This window comes from Mustela nivalis (assembly GCF_964662115.1).
Source record: "Mustela nivalis genome assembly, chromosome: X".
NCBI lineage: Eukaryota > Metazoa > Chordata > Mammalia > Carnivora > Mustelidae > Mustela > Mustela nivalis.
Window position 1 is genome coordinate 31,297,843 of NC_139040.1, and position 18,685 is coordinate 31,316,527.

Sequence of the window (18,685 nt, forward strand, 5' to 3'; positions counted from 1 at the left end):
TGACAACCTATTTGCTTTCACGTCTTCAAAATCTGAATTCCTTTTCATGGACAGTATTTTTTTTTTAAAGTTGTGGGGAAGTGTTTAAAAGAAGTAGAAGAACAAAACGATGCACCTGCCCCTGGTTTGTAAACATGCAAGTCTCTGTTCTTTTTGTGCTCCATAAAGAAGTGAGCCCACCATCAGATTGGGTCAGATATTAAATTTTTGCTTTGCGGTTTTTGTCAAGTGGCAATGATTGCATATCAGACTGACTGACCACCTGATGTCCATTACAAGAGGGAGCCATCTGCATGACTCTTCCAGGAACAATTCATCCAGGATCCAATTCTCTGGTTAGGATAACTTTAACAAGGAGAGTCACAAGACCCCTTTTAAATGCCCAGAATTTACTGCCCGTGAGACTGGTGAACTTGACGTGTTTTACAAGGATCAATAATACAATTTAGATGCTCGCTGTATTTCAAACTAAATGGAACAATATTAATTCAAACTATAAACAGTACTGAAGCAACTCAAATGTCAAAGTCTTTGAAATGAGACGTGAACCACACAGATTTCCCCCCTCTTCCCATAGCAAGCGGCATCTTAGCTATTTTTAATTAGAGCTAGCTAAATATAGCTCTTATCTTCATAGGCTAGGGATGTGGTTGACATTTGGCTAAACCTTTTTTAAATACAAGGATTATAAGTTATGATAGTTGCCGGAAAAGGAGAAATTAAATGCTCAGACTTTAAGCTGACCTAGTTTAGAGGTTCAATCCAAAGAGAAAGTTAATGGAACACAACTAGAGTTGGAAAGACACAGGATTTGTTGCTGCCTTGGTAGTGGCCTGAGCTGGGAGAATGGAGGCGTCACCCTGACAGATTTGTGAGAAGTAATTGTGGAACGAAAATAGCAATAAGGAGTCTCGGGAAAGGAAATCAATCTTATTTATATGGAGATCACCAAGTAGGTCATGCGGGAGGCACTGTGTTTTAGTCCCTTGCAAATGGGTTGCCCCCGTTGGGCACCCACAACTGGCAGCTCAGCTTTTAGGAGGGTTCAGAGCGGAAATAGGTTGTGTTACCATATCTTTGATTGGCCCTTCTGCCTGGCCTCTGTGTCTACCTGCTGTGAACCCAAATGCTGGCCATGACCTCCCAGCTTGGCCTGATCATGGGGATGATGAAGATTATGGTTGACCTGAGCAGTCAAGCCACAGGACGCTTACAGTTCTGGCAGTGAGTGAAATGGAAGGGCTGCTGGGGTGTCATTTGACATGGCAGGCACGTTCCGTGAAAAGGAAGAGTGATGATTTTCTAAACGAATACTCCCAACATTTTATGAAATACCGGTCTCCATTCAAAATGTGAAGCCATGCCTTCCAATAAACTTTTTTGCTCCTTACATGCTTTTTTCTTCTGCTTTTTCCTTCTTCCTTTGTTCTTCTTCCTTTGCTCTTCTTTCTTCTTTTTTCTTCTTCTTCGGAACAGTGCTTCAAAACAGTGGTTTGGGATTTAAAAAAATTTTTTTTTCCACTTTGATTCTCCGGGGACTAGAAAGCATACAAAGAGCATGCAAAATACTGGGTATTTTAAAAATGTATTTTTAGAGCATGTATTATGACCTTGCTTCTCTTTTCTCCATTCATCATCCATGTGCTGGAGATTAAGGAAACATTAGAAAGGTGGCTCAGTGGGTTAAGCCACTGCCTTCGGCTCAGGTCATGATCTCAGGGTCCTGGGATCGAGTCCCACATCGGGCTCTCTGCTCAGCAGGGAGTCTGCTCCCTCCTCTCTCTCTGCCTGCCTCTCTGCCTACTTGTGATCTCTCTCTGTCAAATAAATAAATAAATAAAATCTTAAAAAAAAAAAAAAGGAAGGAAAGATAGAAGTTCATTTAGTTTGCAAACTTTTTTATTCCCCGAGTGGGACATTGTAGAAAAATATCCTTGAGTATTTGAGTGTTGTAGAAAAAGCAGATAATGTAAGTAAGCAAAAATAAGAGTAAAATAATGATCACCCACAGTGTGAACCTGGAGGCAGCCATTGCATTATACCCTGTTTCTTATGCATTTTTATACATTCATGTCTGTGTGTGTACAAAAACCAGAGAATATTATAAAAAATATATATTAATATGTAATATAGAAAAAATATAGACTCAAATGCAGGGCACACAACATACATCTATGTATATATAGAATGTTTTATTTATTTATTTTTAATAAAGATTTCAATTATTTATTTGACAGACAGAGATCACAAGTAGGCAGAGACAGAGAGAGGGGGAAGCAGGCTCCCCGAGCAGAGAGCCCGACATGGGGCTTGATCCCAGGACCCTGGGATCATGATCTGAGCCGAAGGCAGAGGCTTTAACCCACTGAGCCACCCAGGCGCCCCGTAGAATGTTTTATTTTTTAGAGAACACGATATTTTACATGCTGATTTTTAAAATAGCGTTTTATTTTTTGAAAGATTTATTTATTGAGAGAGCACACATGAGTTGGGGGAGGGCAGAGGGAGAGAAAGAGAGGGAATCTCAAGCAGACTCCCCACCGAGCATGGAGCCCAATGTGGGGCTTGATCCCAGGACCCCGAGATCATGGCCTGACATGAAATCAAGAGTTGGAAGCTGAATTGACTGAGCCACCTGTGCTCCCCAACATTGCTTTATTTTAATAATGGGGCTTACATAACCAAATAGTAGAATCAGTACATAACTCAGGCCTGCAGCTTCTTTTCTCCTTTCGGCATAGCCCAGTCAGATATCCTGCAGGATTGTCCCAGTATAGGTATAATGGCCAGGATGCATTTTGATTGCATGGTGCTTGTGCCATACCGATTGCTAAGTATTTGAATATTACCCCCTGAATATTCCAGGAAATCTTAATATACCCTGCTAAAGGATATATTATGCAGTTGTCAAGAATTAAGCCACAGTCAGCTGAGCAAAAACCCGCCATGTGTTAGATGGCTATAGGAAATGTGGCTGTCTAGATCTCCTTCCAAGGTGCAGGCAAAGATAACAGAGCTACTCCTCAGTATCGACTAAGTTCATCACCCAACGCACAGTAGAGACCACAGAGATCATTGAATTCGCAAGCCTGGGATAGTTAGAGAAGGTTTCACAGTGGAGGTCATATTTGAGATAAGAGAACTGGGGTGTAATTGAAGTAAAGGGAGGAAGTAAAAGGTATACTGTATCTGGGAACCTGGAAGAATATCGGTTTTGCTTTTAGATTCATGCTTTTCCCTTTCCTTCCTCTGTGAAGGGTTTTGACCCTGGCAAACTATGTTTTTCAGTCTTCTTACCCAAATGGCTTCTGGTTTGATTTGACCAATAGGAGGCGCTAGTCAGCGTTTGCTAGACAGTAGAATACTAGCAGCCATGGTATTCCCCTCGCTATGGTTTGGGTTTTGGCCAATTGACAGTGTCTCCTCTTGTTGGCTTTTGTTCTTCTGGAGATGTAGGGTCCCAGCTTTTGTCGAGTGTTTGCTGCTTCTGTCGTTCCAGCTCCGTTTTGGTTGCCCTGACTCCTGGTTCCCGGACTTGGGATATTATCTCCTGCCTTTGTCCCTCAGCTCTATGGGTGGTAGCAGCTTCTTGGGGTCACCAAGCTCTAGGTTGCCTCAGCTTTCCCCCCAGTTGTTCTTTCTGTTCTAACATGGATGTGACTTGTATCCTGTATTGACTTCCCTCTGTTGAGCTAGCTGCTGTGGGTTCTTTTCCTGGCTGGATCCTGACTGATGTAGTTTGTATCAGCAAGTGGGAAAGACAAGGCTGTTAGGGTGGTTGGGGCCGGATTGGTGAGTGACTCTGCTTCTCGCACAGGTAGGCAAGCTTACCACACTGTAAGAACTTCCAGAAAGGTATTCAGATAAAAAAACATATTCTGCCCCTGAAAGATCAGTATTTGTTTCCCATAAATTTTGGTGTATTTCCCAGGATGTCACTTGCAGCAAAGTGGGAAGTGAGCTGGGCTTCTTTTCCTATTCTTCCCTTTAGGCAGCAGGAGGTATCTGGAAGAGAGGAAGAGGAGGACCACAATGGAGTGTGATTCAGCTTCTTGATGCTGAATCCTGTAAAAGAGAAGGAGACCCACCCCGAGCCATGGGAGCACTGCCACCTGGGTCTGCCTTGGGAGCTATGAAAGCCTTTCAGGAGGACATGATGTCTGAACTAAGTCCCCACAGGTAGGCATATTCGTTTCCTATTCCTACTGTAAGAAATTACTGCAAACGTTGTCTTTAAACAATACAAACTTATCATAGCACAGTTCTGGAGGTCAGAAAACTGACAGACATCTCATGTGGCCAAAATCAAGATGTCGACATGACTGAGTTCCTTGAAAAGGCTCTAGGAGATAATCATTTCCTTGCCTTTCCCATCTTCTAGAGCTATCTGCATTTCTCAGCTCCTGGTCCTCATCTTCCATTTTGGAAATATGCAGTGTAGCTTGTTCAACTCTCTCTCTGACTCTGGTTCTCTGGTCTCTCTTATAATGAACCTTGTGATTACACTGGGCTCAACTGGAGAATCCAGGATAATCTTGAGAATCAAATCTGAAAAGTCACCTTTTGCTATATAAGGTAATATTCAAAGATTCTGGGAATAAGGATGGCCTTGGGGGTGGAGGGGTCCATTATTCTGCCTACCACAGTAGGTTAGGCATTCATTAGGTAAAAGGAATAAGGGAAAGTGTATTCTCATAAGAAGGAGCAGATCATGCTGTCCAGAAGCCTAGAAGAATGTAGCATGTTCTAGTCCATTAGCAGATAATTATTATCACTGTCCTTTCTCTAGTGAAAAAGAAAAAGGGATATTCACTAGGACCTCCGAACATGGCACTGTGCCCCACATCCCTACACTGCAAGAAGCATGCTATTTAAACCAAAATGCAGGCTGTCCTTAAAACTCAGCTGAATAGAATCCTTTAGCAAAGTATAAAGGACACTGGACTTGGAGTCCAATGGTCCCATTAACCTGTCAGCTTTGTCACCTGTCTCGGTCCTTTTGAGCTGCTCTAATGAGAATACCATACGCTGGGTAGTTTTAATCAACCAAAATTTATTTCTTATAGTTTTAGAGGCTGGGAATTTCAAGATCAAGATGCTGGCAGATATATTCCTTGGTGAAAATCAGCTTTCTGGTTTATAGCAGGCTGTTTGCTTGTTGTGTCCTCGCATGGTGGAAGGGAAGAGGGAGCTGTCTGGGATCTCTCTTACAAGGGTTCTAATCTAGGTGATGACCTAATCACCTCCCAAAGTTTACACCTCCAATTATCACCATGGTGGCCATTAGATTGTAACATACGAATTCTGGGGGGACACATTCAAACCACAGGCTCACCAAATAACCATGTACTTTGGAGAAAGACTCTTACCCTCTTTTAATGATCGTTTCTTTCTCTTTAACATGGGGTTAGAGCTCTTGACCTTGTGGGGCCATTGCTAACATTCAGGGAGATAAATCCTATGGAAGCTCTGTGCAGACTTAGACAAGGACAACTTCACCATTTTTTGAGGCTAAAGCGCCTGTGGTCTGGTAGTTACCAGGCGAATGGACCAAAGGTTGGACAGAACTAACAGTGGAAATATGGAGCCAGCAAAGATACTGGAAAATCCCTTACAAAAGACAGAGTAACTAGTAGAAGACCGATACGTGGGTATTTTAGGAAAGAGCACATATGGCAAGTGAATTAACTGCTACCATAGTGGGAAGCTCCATTTTAGGGAGCCTTTATTCAGAATGTTAAGACAGGAAGGGGCCCGCATGAATTCTATAGATGCCAGGGCCCAAAGGGTGTAGGCTATCCACAGCCTTAGGCCATATTGCAAATGCCTAGTCAATTTACGGACATGCTTGAAAGAGTTAGCCATTACTCAAAAACATGATCCAGGTAATGTGGTCATTCATCAAAATCACAGTGTTCAGGCGTTTTGGCAATTATGGGTAACTCTAAGAATTATGTTTCTCCTCTCTGGTGCCTAATACTGTGTGCAAAGCAGGAATCAGGCCAGGATTGAGTGGGAAGTGGAGATAATGAAACTTAGTATTTGGCCCCTCTTTTTCCACCCATAACACTTGCTAACGTTTAATGGGCACACGCTACATATCACGTGCTCTTCCCAACTCCATTAGAGGCACATGCTATTGTAACATCTGCTTTATCAGTTAGGAAACAGGTTCTGTGAGTTGCAGTGACTTACCCAAATTCACAGAGCCAGTAAGCAGTCAAGTTAGAAACTCAGCCTAGTTGAATGATCTTCTTCTTTTTTTTTTTTTTAAAGATTTTATTTATTTATTTGACAGAGAGAGATCACAAGTAGATGGAGAGGCAGGCAGAGAGAGAGAGAGAGAGAGAGAGGGAAGCAGGCTCCCTGCTGAGCAGAGAGCCCGATGTGGGACTCGATCCCAGGACCCTGAGATCATGACCTGAGCCGAAGGCAGCGGCTTAACCCACTGAGCCACCCAGGCGCCCCTAGTTGAATGATCTTCTTAATGACTACATCATGTGGTTAATGTTCCATACCTCAAACAAAATCCATCTCTATCCCTGAAGGAATAAATCTTAGTTTTTCCTTTTCCTTGTTTTTTCCCTTCATTCAACTTGTACTCTGATCTTCTCAGTCTAGGCTTTTCTTATGTTGGTTACTTGTTCTCTTACTTTCTCCTTTCAGTTCTACCTTACTTTTGTCCCTAAGCCAGCCCATCTTTCAGGGCTCAGGGAAATGGGACGGGTCTTGAAATTAGAATACTCTCATGCTGTATGACCTTGGACTTGAAATTCCTCTAAGCCCTTGTCTCATCCATAAGCTGAAGATAATAGCACATAGTTCTTTGGGGAATTATATAAGATATAACTCCTCAATGTAGTCTCTCCACTCACGAAAGTGTTCAGAGATTTGTTTGGGTAGTCAGTCAGACAACCAAGATTGAAGTCGAGTTCCATCACTTAGGAGCTGTGAGACCTAGGACAAGTTGCCTAACTGCTCTGTGCCTTCATTTCCTAATCTATAAAACTGGAGTAATAATAATAATAATAATACCTCCTACATAGGGTTGTTGTGAAATTTAAAGAGAGATAAACTCTTCTAACCCATAGAAAGTTTTCAGTAAATGTTAGGTATTATTAATAATCTCCACTGGCATCTCCAGGGTATGTTAAATTTCTAAGTGTCCCCTCCTTCCTTACTGTTCCTCATGGACTACTGATGTATTAACAATAATCACAAACATGGCCTTCCTCATCAGAATTTAGTTTTCTGATCCTACATTTCCTCATCTGTAAAATGGGCATGATTTTATAGAACACCTCTTTCATGGTAGTGTTCCTCAGAAATAATGGCCAATACAACACATGAACCCTTAAGCAGTTATGTTGTACATTGATCACATGCAGTAGAAACAGCCTGATTGGATGGCTCCTGCACGTCAAGCTCGCGGCATGGTAAAATTTCAGTAAACCCTGGCTGTTGTGTTCATTTGTGTGGCCAACAAATATTGACTGAGCAATTTTTCTATATCTGCCACTGTGTTAGGTGTTCAGGGTGGGGTACCCTCTGCCACCAAAGAGATTGCATTGTAACAGGGAATAGAGAGAGATGTAGTGGTAATTGCTGTAAAAAAAAAAAGAAAGAAAGAAAGAAAAAGAACTTAAGGCAGTCAGGTAAGTATCCTCCAACAACCTTGACTCAACATGATGTTATACTAAGTAGATGAAGAGACAAAGGCCTGGTCTGGCGGATCCCTGCATTGGCCATTTGTGCTGGGTGCTGCATCTGAAGCTTCAAATGGCAGACAGTCAAAAGGCTGGAGGGTGCTGACTATTATTTGGCCAACTGCAGCGTCATTTGGCAGTAAGCCCCATTGACAATTAACCAAAGTCAGCAGTGAGGCAAATAGAGGTGATGCACTTTCTTTGTGAAGGTCTCAGGATGTATTAGACTGTTTAATTATTTTTTTCTTCCTAGTCTGGACAAACCGGTCCAAATGGGCACATTTTTTTAAAAACTTTGTAAAGCTCACTGTCGCCCTTTATTAGCCTCTAGAATGAAGTTTAGATGGCTTCCTAGGGGTTTCTTGAAAGGTAGGGATCTTTATGGGACCTTATTTATTCTATGCATGAAAAGCGGAAATGACACCTAGCTAATAAACATCTTTATGTTGCAAGGCTATCTGACTGGTGGCCAATTTGAAGATAACTACTGCCAAACTCTAGTCGTACTTTTCTCTTTGACCCTACAAAAGCAACCTTACTACTGAATATATTTTACTTCGGTTCCGTGTAGAGTCACTGACTTCTGCCTTCTACCAAAGGGGCTTAAATACTTGTAGATGCACCCGCCTATGTCAAGGAGATGTCGACAAGACCAGAAATGAAGATAGTCCAAATTTCAACTGGACTTGCAGTTGATAGCCTCTCTGGGATTTTACAGGATGAAAGTACTGACAGTTAGGGGAGAGTGACAATGAGGACAAATGATTACGTTGATCACATGCAGTAGAAACAGCTTGATTGGATGGCTCTTGCACGTCAAGCTTAACTACCACTCAGATAATGAACTTGGAGGGCTAAGGTGTCAAAAATGCCCTGAATTTGGTATTGAAACTGCTCAGGTATTGAAACGTTCCCACAAAAATTTCAGCATTTTGAGAGAACGAGAAAGAATAGTGACATTGACTTTGACATTTCAGAAAATTAAGTAGCAGGGATGCATTGACAGATGAACAGAGCAGCATGTTAAGATTCCATAGGAGGCGATATTAGGACAGACTTACAGGCTGCTAGAAAATGAAATCTTATCTTGTTAGATACCTGGGCCTCAGTTATTAGGAGAGATTAAGAAGTAGGCTCCAAATCTTAGGACAGGGCGTAGAAAGACTTCAGTTTTAAGTAACAAGATATGCCAGATTTACTGGAAGCCCATGCTGTACAAGACACTGGACTGGACACTGGGGACATACTAGCCTTGTCCTATAGAAGGTCTCCAGCCACAAGGAGAGACAGATAAGTAATTTAGTAGACAAAGTCATGATGGAAGAAGAGAGCATTGAGAGAACAGAAGAAGAGAGGAGCTAAAGTAAAACTGGGCGGGGAATCGCCAAGCAGATACCTGGTAAGCAGGAGTTAGTGAAGGATAAGATAAGTGAGAGAGACCCAAAATCCTGGAGCACTTCACTTAATATTGAGTCAGTTCCTCAGTGATGGTTTCAAGGTGAAATGTTTTGAGTTAGTCATCACCTGTATCTGTGCTCACAGCTTTCCTGGTACTTCAATGTTACCCAACCATTTCTCTTTCTATGAATGATCAAATCACGGTTCACTTATATTGAAAATTTGCTTGCTGGATTTCCTGCCCGTGCATTTATTTAAAAGCAATCAGTTTCTCGATTTGTGTATAAGTAATTCAACCCCGCCCCTTTCTTTCCATGATTTTGATGGGAATATTGTTCTTTAGAATAAGTTGCGTGTTGGTGTCACCCGTTTTTCCCTGTGGTGTGATTGAACTTGTTCCTCTATTCCTTACAGTTCTAAAAACTAGCATTTAGAACTCCGTAGTTCTAGAAACTAGAATTTAGAACTAAAGTTTACTGGATTTGGGTTGAACGTTTTTCATAGGACTGCATTGCATCATCGATGAGGCTGTGTGTTGTCTATTGTGTGATATTCAGAGACATGATGTGTGTTTGACTCTGTATTAGTGAAAAGATCCCTGGCTTAACATGATGACTGCCATCTTCCTCTGCTGAAAAGTGACCTTCTCCTACCTGTTTAGCCAGCCAGTAATCCTTGGGGGTGCTACTTTGATACCATATCAATATGGTGTTCCCCATCAACCTATCACCTCATAGTTTTCATTTTCCTTTCTGATCCTTGCCCAAATGAATTACTTCCATTGGAGATTTCACTGTTGCCTGTTCTTATATATTTTGAAGAGAGACCAAGGCTTTGTTGAAATTTTGGCTTAGAGGCTCATGAACTTCCTCTCTCAGATTATTCATGAATACAATTAATTCTTTTTCCCCACAGAACCATATTTTCTCGTCACTATTGATTGCCCTAAATCTGGGTGTCGGTAAAGTTAACAGTCATTCAGAGATTTTAAATAAGGTCTGAGCCAACCCTTTGTGGGTATAGGTTTCAATAAGAAGTGTCACAGAGATGGGGCAGGAGCAGGAAGTCAACAGTCAGGAAATGCCAGTGCCAGAAGGATTCCTGAAACAAGGAACATGGCAGGAAGACCAAGGTAGAAATTTTAAGTCACAACAAGGCCACCGTGAGATTTCATGCTGAGTATGGAGTGTGGCTAGATCATAGATCACACCCAAGTGCCTTTATTTTTTTAAAATTTTATTTATTTGTCAGAGAGAGAGAGCACAGGCAGGGAGAGCAGCAGGCAGAGGGAAAAGTAGGCTCCCCACTGAGCGAGGAGCCCCATGTGGGACTTGATCCCAGGACCTTGGGGTCATGACCCGAGCCGAAGGTAGACGCTTAACTGATTGAGCTACCCAGGTGTCCCAGATGTGCCTTTAGAGACTGAGAGGTAAAGGAGTGGAGCTAGACATGTGTAAGGAAGAAAAAACAGTGGTGGGGCCTATGACAGAAGTGGAGTTCCTAGGTCCCGTCTAGAGGCCTTCTGTTAGGAATAGCTAAATGTTATGGAGAGTGGAAAATGGCTCTAGCCTTGCCAGGTCTTTTGATTTGTCAAGAGAAGCTGGAAGTCTGAATGACAAAGTAAAACAAAACCATCTGAAAATGGGTACAGCTAAGTCAAAGAGTACATTGGAAATATGGATAGTGTGACAAATCTGTTTCTGGGTTCTGTTTGGCTTCTGGGACATAATTTTGCAAAATTTGGCTGGAAAAACCTTACACATGTATTATTAATGTCAGAAACCAAGTGGAGAGGTGGGGCATTAGGACTATCTACTTGATGTAGAGAAGGGATCCAAAGCTCAGGAATTAGTATGTGAAAATAAGGAATACTTACCAATCAACTCTGACCTTGATCCTGTGCTTTCATGTTTGTCTATACTGCCTGTTTCCTGAGTTGTTTTTAAGTTTTTTGAATGTAGGCACCTTGTCTTCATATCCATACATTTTTGCACATTACTTTCCATATACTAGCCCCTCAATAAAAACATGACGATGAGGATGATTTCTACCCAATAAAGACCAGGGTAAATTATTTCATGTTCTTCTCATCATAGCTGAATAAGAGTGATGCATTTTGCGCATAGCATAAAACAGAGTAGAGTTAATCTGTGATCTGATTTTACCATTTAATGTTATTTTCAACAAAGCATTCATAAAATTCATAGCTGCAGCTGTTCCACATTATTATGTTCTCTCTTGCAAATTTTCTTAACTGAAAGCCATTTCTCATTTTTATGTTGTAATGTTTGAGAAAGTAATGAATGATTAAGGTAATCAGAAATACATGAAGTTGGGGGAAGACATACACATATATATTTTTAGTCATGTTTGAAGAGTACTACTTAAATGATAATGCACTAACTCTATCATAACATCAGGGAAATTTATATTGTCTGCCTGGTCCAGCTCTATTTTCTGGAAAAATAAGTTCTTAAATATGTCACATCTGTCACCTAGCTTTCGAAGTCACAAGTCTAAACTAGAACTGGGAATTTTTCTATGTTCCATTTTCTCCCACGCGTTCTCTGATCTCTCTCTCTCTCTAACAAAATACCAATTTGAGGACAGAAGGGCATAAAGATGAAAGTCTGAATGTAGGTGCTAAAGGCACATTATGTATTTTACAACTTTGGCTAGCAATGACTCTGTTTAAGTGAGTAGCTCATTAACCCACAGGAGTGAGTGTTTAATGGTGGCACTTTGGCAGAATGATTTTTCATTAATAATTCCATTTACTAAATGTCTTCCATGTGCCAGGGATTGTAATCGGTGATTTTAGTACTAAGTGTCAGATGATCATCTCTATTTTTTCACTACAATAGAGATGATCAACCTGGCCAGGAAAGTAGTGTCAGCCCCACTGTAGATGAGGAAACTGAGGCTCATAGGTTTTAAGTAACTTGTCTAATGATGTACATCTAGTAAGGACTGGAGCTAGGATTAGTACCTGTGTGGGCTGCAAAGCTTATGTTCTTGCCTTCTATCTGTCAAGTGTCATATATGACAGTCCTGAAATAAGTAGGGACCCTATAGTCACATTCCATAGTAACGTAGTCCTTAACTTCCAGTCAAAATTTATGAGTGTCACCTTGAGGATATGTAATTATAATGCACTCAGATCTCTGTGGTTTGAGAAGGGAAATGCAAAAACCTTGATTTTCAATGAAGTTGGTTGGTTGACCAGATGATTTTGTTTTCATGAGCGGGGAGATTGGAGGTTAGGAGCATTTGACCAATTTCCTGACTTGAGGAGGCTTTGTTCCCTTTAGTTTGACAGTTAACAGTGTGAGAGCTTTTCTTGACCACCACCACAATGCCAGTGCCCTTCTCTTGGATCCCTCCTGTCTTTGGGTATTGCTGAAGATGTTGTCGATGCTGAGTAGTTGCCTGGCCAGACAGACGTCACACTTGGTAATCACAGGGTGGGGTGCTGGTGTTTGTTGAGAGTTTATAAGATGTATTTAGAAGGACTGCCCTCATTAACAGACTCTGCTTGCTAAGGTTAAGTGTGGGTAGGATGGTTCCATGAAACGCCTAGATAGCGCAATAATGCTCTTCATAGTTACCTTTTGCCCTGAAATCCTCATTTATGATTCGGTCTCCTTAGATCCTGCCTTCTCCCTCTCACTGTTCATCTCACCAGAACTTTCCCTCCTGCGCCGCCATGGATTGTGGATTTTCTTTGGGCTCTTGGAGGGGAGTGCAGGTTTAGGAAAGCCCTGATGTTTCCCTCCAAACTCCTGTCTATTCCTGGACTTTTCTCTCTTCTCTAAGATCTCTAGCGACTAAATCTACGTATCTTTTTTCTGTTCTATCCCTCACATAAAGTAATGACTACAGGACAGCCTTGCTACTTGAAGGATGGGGGATTGTCTGGTGGTTGTGAGTGATTAGAAGAAAGGAAGGAAAGTTAGCATTTGAAAAATATTACCCTTGGGACGCCTGGGTGGCTCAGTTGGTTAAGCAGCTGCCTTCGGCTCAGGTCATGATCCCAGGGTTCTGGGATTGAGTCCCACATCGGGCTCCTTGCTCGGCAGGGAGCCTGCTTCTTCCTCTGCCTCTGCCTGCCTCTTTGTCTGCCTGTGCTCGCTCTCTCTCCCTCTGTCTCTGGCAAATAAATAAATAAATAATCTTTAAAAAAAAAAAAAAGAAAGAAAGAAAAATATTACCCTTACATCTATCTGTATTCTTACTTATCATGTGACCTAGGAAGACCTATTTTTCCTTGATTACTTGGACCTGTATTCTATGGTGGATTCATTTTTTCAGGTTAAGCAGTTCTATTTTGCCCTCTCCAGACTGTTGGTGGGAATGTAAAATGATATAGCCGCTTTGAAAACAATATGGAGTTCCCTCAGAAAATTAAAACTATCATGTGAGGCCACAATCCCACTTCTAGATATTTATCCAAAAGAGTTATACCCATCAAAAGCCGACTGAGTGGATCAGGAAAACGAGGTATGTACATAGAATCCAATATTATTTGGCCTTTAAAAAGATGGATATTCCACAATATGGAACAACATGGGTGAACCTTGAGGGTATTATGTTAAGTGAAGTAATCACAGAAGGACAAATGCTGCAAGAGGTATCTAAAGTAGACTTGTTGGAGCAGAAAATAGAATCGTGGTTGCTGGCGATGGGGGGAGGTGGAAACAGGGAGTTGCTGTGTAAGAAGGATAAAGTCTTTGTTATACAAGATGAATAGGGGCTAGAGATCTGTACCACATTGTGCCTACAGTTAAAAATACTCTATGGTGCACTTAACAGTCTGTTAAGAGGGTGCATCTTGTGTTTTCTTAACACAATATAATATTAATAAAAATTTAAAAATAGCATTATGCTGAAAGGTGCCCAGCAAAGAAGAGAACACTGCGTAGCTTCCTTTATAGGACATTCTGAAAACGAGGAAAACTAATCTATGGTAATAGCAGATCAGTGGCTCTTTTGGGGAAGAAGGGTGCCTGGAATAGGGCACCATGGAACTTTGTGGCCTTCCGGCAGTGTTCTATATTTTGATAAGGGTGTTGGTTACACAGTGGTATGCATTTGTCAAAGCTGATTGGACTGTATAATTAGATTGATATATCTCATCCTCTGTAAATTATGCCTCAATAAAATGTTAAAAACAATCACTTAGAGCACAACATTAATAGCTTAGGGTGAGTTAGTTTAATCATATACGTCAACCAAGGCTAAAACAACTTTTTATCCTTAGAAAAAGGTTTTTACAGCAAACCCAACAGATGATTTGTAGAATCATTTTGGATATTTGAAGAATTTGAGAATGCATTAGCATAAGGTATACATATACTACAAAGCTGCATGACTCTTGTTTTCCATTTCCAATATTTATGTCAAATAAAATAGAAACTTAATATTTACTGAGTGTTTGCCAGGTACCAGATGCTGCTCTAGCAGCACAGATGAGTTTTTTCTGTTGTTGTACTTTTTATAAAATATAAAATCATATTAGAAAGGAAAAGTTGTCCTTTAGAAAACCCTAAAGAATCTACCAAAAAAGTGCTCAGATAATTGAGTTCAGTAGGTTCACGGGCTTCAAGCTCGATACACAAAAATTAATATGCAAAACTCATCCCTGCTGTTAGAACAGTACTGACCCTTACAAAAATATATACCTTTTATTTTCTTATTTCACTCGCTAGAACATCAGGTAGGATGTTGAAGAGAAGGGTTGAGTGGGCAGCCTTAAATTCTGATTTGGGGGGAAAGCATTTAGTCTTTCACTATTAGGTATGATGTAGGCTGTAGGTTTCATGTAGATGCCCCTTTTAATTAGAATTTTTATAATTCATGCATGTTGAATTTCTTCTGAGTGATTTTTCTGCATCTGTTGAGAGGGTAATATGGTTTTTCTTCTTTAGTTTTTTCCTATGGTGATTTACATTGATTGATTTATAAATGTTGAGGCAGCCTTGAAATCTTGGCATAAGGCCTAATTGATTGAGGGCACAAGTAGGGGGAGTGGCAGGCAGAGGGAGAGAGAGAGAGAAACAGACTTCCTGCTGAGTAGGGAGCCTGACACGGAGTTTGATCCCAAGATCCTGGGATCATGACCTGAGCAGAAGGCAGATGCCCAACCAACTTAGCCACCCAGGCACTTAGATGTATTATAATTGTTATGTGTTGCTTGTCTCAGTATTTCTAGTACTTTCTATTTCATGGATATTAGTGAATAAATTTCTTTTTTGTAGTATCTTAGCCTGGTTTTGGTACAAGAGTATTGCAGGCCTCATAGAATGGGTTCAAGTGTTCTTATTTCTATTTGTTGGACATATTTGTGGTTTGGTATTACTTATTTTTAAAATGTTTCATAGAACTCATTGGGCTTGAAGTTTTCTTTGTGCAAAGGTTGTCAATTATGAATTCAATTTCTTCAATAGTTGTGAGGTTGTTCAGTTTTCTGTGTATTCCTGTGTCAGTTTTTATAATTGGTATCACTCTTGGAATTTGCCCATTTCATCTGATTGGAGGACTTATTTGCATAATACTGTTAATACTGTCTAGTTAGCCTATTAATATCAGTAGGATTTCAGTGACATTCTCTATTTTGTTCTTATAACTTTTTCCTTATTCTTTATTCAATTTTGGTTTGTGTTTAGGGTTTGTTAGTCTGAGCCAAAAGAATATACTGTATTCTTTGTCTACTTTAATGCTATTACCAAGGTGTGACCTTTTTTGGTCTCCCACTGAATACTCTGGTGCTCAAAGTGGTGTCTACATTCTCGCTCAAAATACAGCAACCCATAACCTGCGGATCAGATCCAGCTTGTGGACCGACTTTGAAGAGCTTGAGAGGTGAGAATTATTTTTACATCCTTAAAGGGGAGTTTTAAAAAGAAAAAAAAGATTATGTGAGAGACACCATTTGTGACCCACAGAGCTTAAAGTATTCTTATCTGGCTCCTTCATGAATGTGTTTACTGGCCCCTGCTAGTTGATGAGAACTAGACTATTTTGCAATCCTGTATGAGTTTTGGGAAGTTTCCAGCTTGTAACTCCCCTATAGCTGTCCCTCGCCTGTGTGAGGCAGTGCATGAACAACTTCCTGTTCAGCCAAAGACATAATGAGACCTCTAGGCATATTTTTCAGGCCCATCTTATTATTTTCATTCCAAGGACTTCCAACCTGTACCATCTATTGTCTTGTGTATAAAAACAGATGTTTCACGTTCTTTGTCCCTTTGTAGTTTTTTCGTTTTGTTTTGTTTTTTAACTGCGGGAGGACAAGCCCAGTAGTGGTCACTCTGTCATAGACAAAACTGACAGACCTCACTACGCTAAATACAATTCTGATAGATTTCATCAGTTACTTCTTTATGGTTGTAGCAGAAGAGCAGCTCTACGGTTTGGCTTCGGGTTACAAAATTGCCCCACAACCTCTACCTCGGGAAGATATTTTGCTGCTTGAGGGAAACAACAAAGCTTCCTCAGAACAGTGATACGGCAGGTACCCTGTTGCATTACTAAATTTGCACAGCAACACTTTGAGGTTCACAGAAATTAACTTTTCCAGAGGTTTGTGGGTTTTGAATGGTAGAACTGGAATTTTAATCTACGTTTGTTCGACTCCAAACCAGGAGTTCTTCCCCAATCTTAACCACTCCCATAAACTGCTCTCATGTGGCACACTGCAAAACACCTGCGGGGAGGGGGTGAAATACGGTGATATTAAGAAGGAAAGACAGGAAAGCTTGCCACCTATCTCCTAATTTGTTCTAAATTCTTCCTGAAGAAATGGCTAGTGTTTTGTTTGAGCCTCCGTTCTAAAAGAGAATATCATTATAGAATAATTTAACTCTGTAATCACCAATTTTACTGGGTCCCATCAATCTGCAATACACAGTCATTTTCTCAATTTTTAAAATTTTTAAAAAATTTTTTGTAAGATTTTATTCATTTATTCAACAGACAGAGATCACAAGTAGACTGAGAGACAGGCAGTTGGTTGGGGAAAGAAGCAGGCTCCCTGCTGAGCAGAGAGACCAATGCGGGGCTCAATCCCAGGTCCCTGAGATCATGACCTGAGCTGAAGGCAGCGGCTTTATCCCACTGAGCCACCCAGGTGCCCCTGTTTTCTCATTTTATTGACCACTGATTTATCTCCTAACTGGAAGGAAAGTGAACATTCTACTTTAGTGGTATTAAGTATGCTTTGGCTCAGCACTGAGCCACCTCCTGGGTCAGAGGGTTGTTGTGAAAATACCCATTGGATTTCAGCTTGTAGGATGTAGCAGACAGTATCCCAAAAGCTTCCTTTTATTTCTAGGATGTTAATTCAAGTATTTCATAAACACAGACATTCCTATAGGCAAGGAACTTTATTCTCCGATTCTTTGGGGGGCATTGAAAGGCATCACTAACATATGTGCTTGTTTTATGTCATGAAATGCTTACATTCCTCATTGCTTGGCCTTACAGGTCTAAATTGTTGAAATGCAAACCACAGTCTTGATGTTTAGCATCTAAAAGCTTATCGTGTTCATTAAGGTAATCTAGGAAGTGAGTGCGGGGGACAGCACTGAGGCAGAAGGTGGTAGAGCTGGAGTTCTAGAGTTTGGCACCATGTGTGGGCACAAGGATCGGATGATTCTCTGCTGTTGGTAGATTCTGATCTTATTCGCGATTGTCTGAGTGGAAGGCCATTTACAATAGGGTGTAAGGGAGGAGCTTTGGAATCAGGCCGACCTGACTGATGTGCTAGCTTCTTCATCTGCTCGGTACAGCTGCTGTGAACAATGACTGTGTTCACAAGCTATCTTAATGTTTGCTGTATCAACTGTAATATATGTAATGTTCAAGGCTAATCTATTTCCAATTGTCTGACCTAGGGAAACAGAGTGGCGCTGGGTCAATGGAGAATGGAAATTGGAAATAAATGGATTTGGGGTAGAGGCCAGGTTGTAAAGGGACACAAATTCTGGATCAGTATCTGGTGGGAAGAGGCGATGTTTAAACTGGTTGTGGGTACTTCCTGGATAGAGTCCAAACATGTCGTGGAGGGACATTTTATGTTTGCAGATTCTCGGATCAGAAATTGGGTCATGCTCACAGTCAAAAAGCAGCACAGTATTATTGGGAGGCAGGCTTTGATAGAAGGTGAATGAGGCTCTTCCTTCTACTGGTGGTCTAGATGGTCCTGGTTTGCTGAGGCATGGAAGCCCATCTCATTCTGAAAGGTCAGAGGCTACATCTTTATCTACCACGCATCCCTTTATGTTGTAAACTAAGGGCAGCGCCAAATTCTCTGATGGACTTTGGTTTCCTTTTCTGTGTTTAGGATGTGGGTTCTTACATGTAAAGTTATCACTTTGGCCTTAACTTCATGCTATTGGGTGCATCAGGGAAGAAAAAACAATTAAATTATGCTTTTGTTCCACATCAAATGAGTGAGCTGGTGTTTTGGTCTTTAATTATGGTTTGAAGTCTTATGGAGGCATTAATGAGTAAGAATGGTATTTTTCATTGCAAAATAAACTGTCACATCCTCGTATTTATTGCCAAGGTCTAAACTTAAA

At 40.9% G+C, this 18,685-nt stretch overlaps 2 long non-coding RNA genes across 3 annotated transcripts in view; one reads left to right on the forward strand and one right to left on the reverse strand.

The window, feature by feature from the left end:
• LOC309855762 overlaps positions 1 to 18,685 on the forward strand; it is a 179,677-nt gene that overhangs the window by 64,412 nt on the left and 96,580 nt on the right. For both annotated transcript variants that reach the window (XR_014306980.1, XR_014306981.1), the window contains exon 2: positions 3,992 to 4,179. This is a non-coding gene — a long non-coding RNA (uncharacterized lncRNA). The remainder of the gene's footprint in view (positions 1 to 3,991; positions 4,180 to 18,685) is intronic.
• Positions 3,943 to 18,685, reverse strand: part of LOC309855764 — a 199,495-nt gene continuing 184,752 nt past the window's right edge. The window contains exon 3 of the long non-coding RNA XR_014306983.1: positions 3,943 to 4,005. This is a non-coding gene — a long non-coding RNA (uncharacterized lncRNA). The remainder of the gene's footprint in view (positions 4,006 to 18,685) is intronic.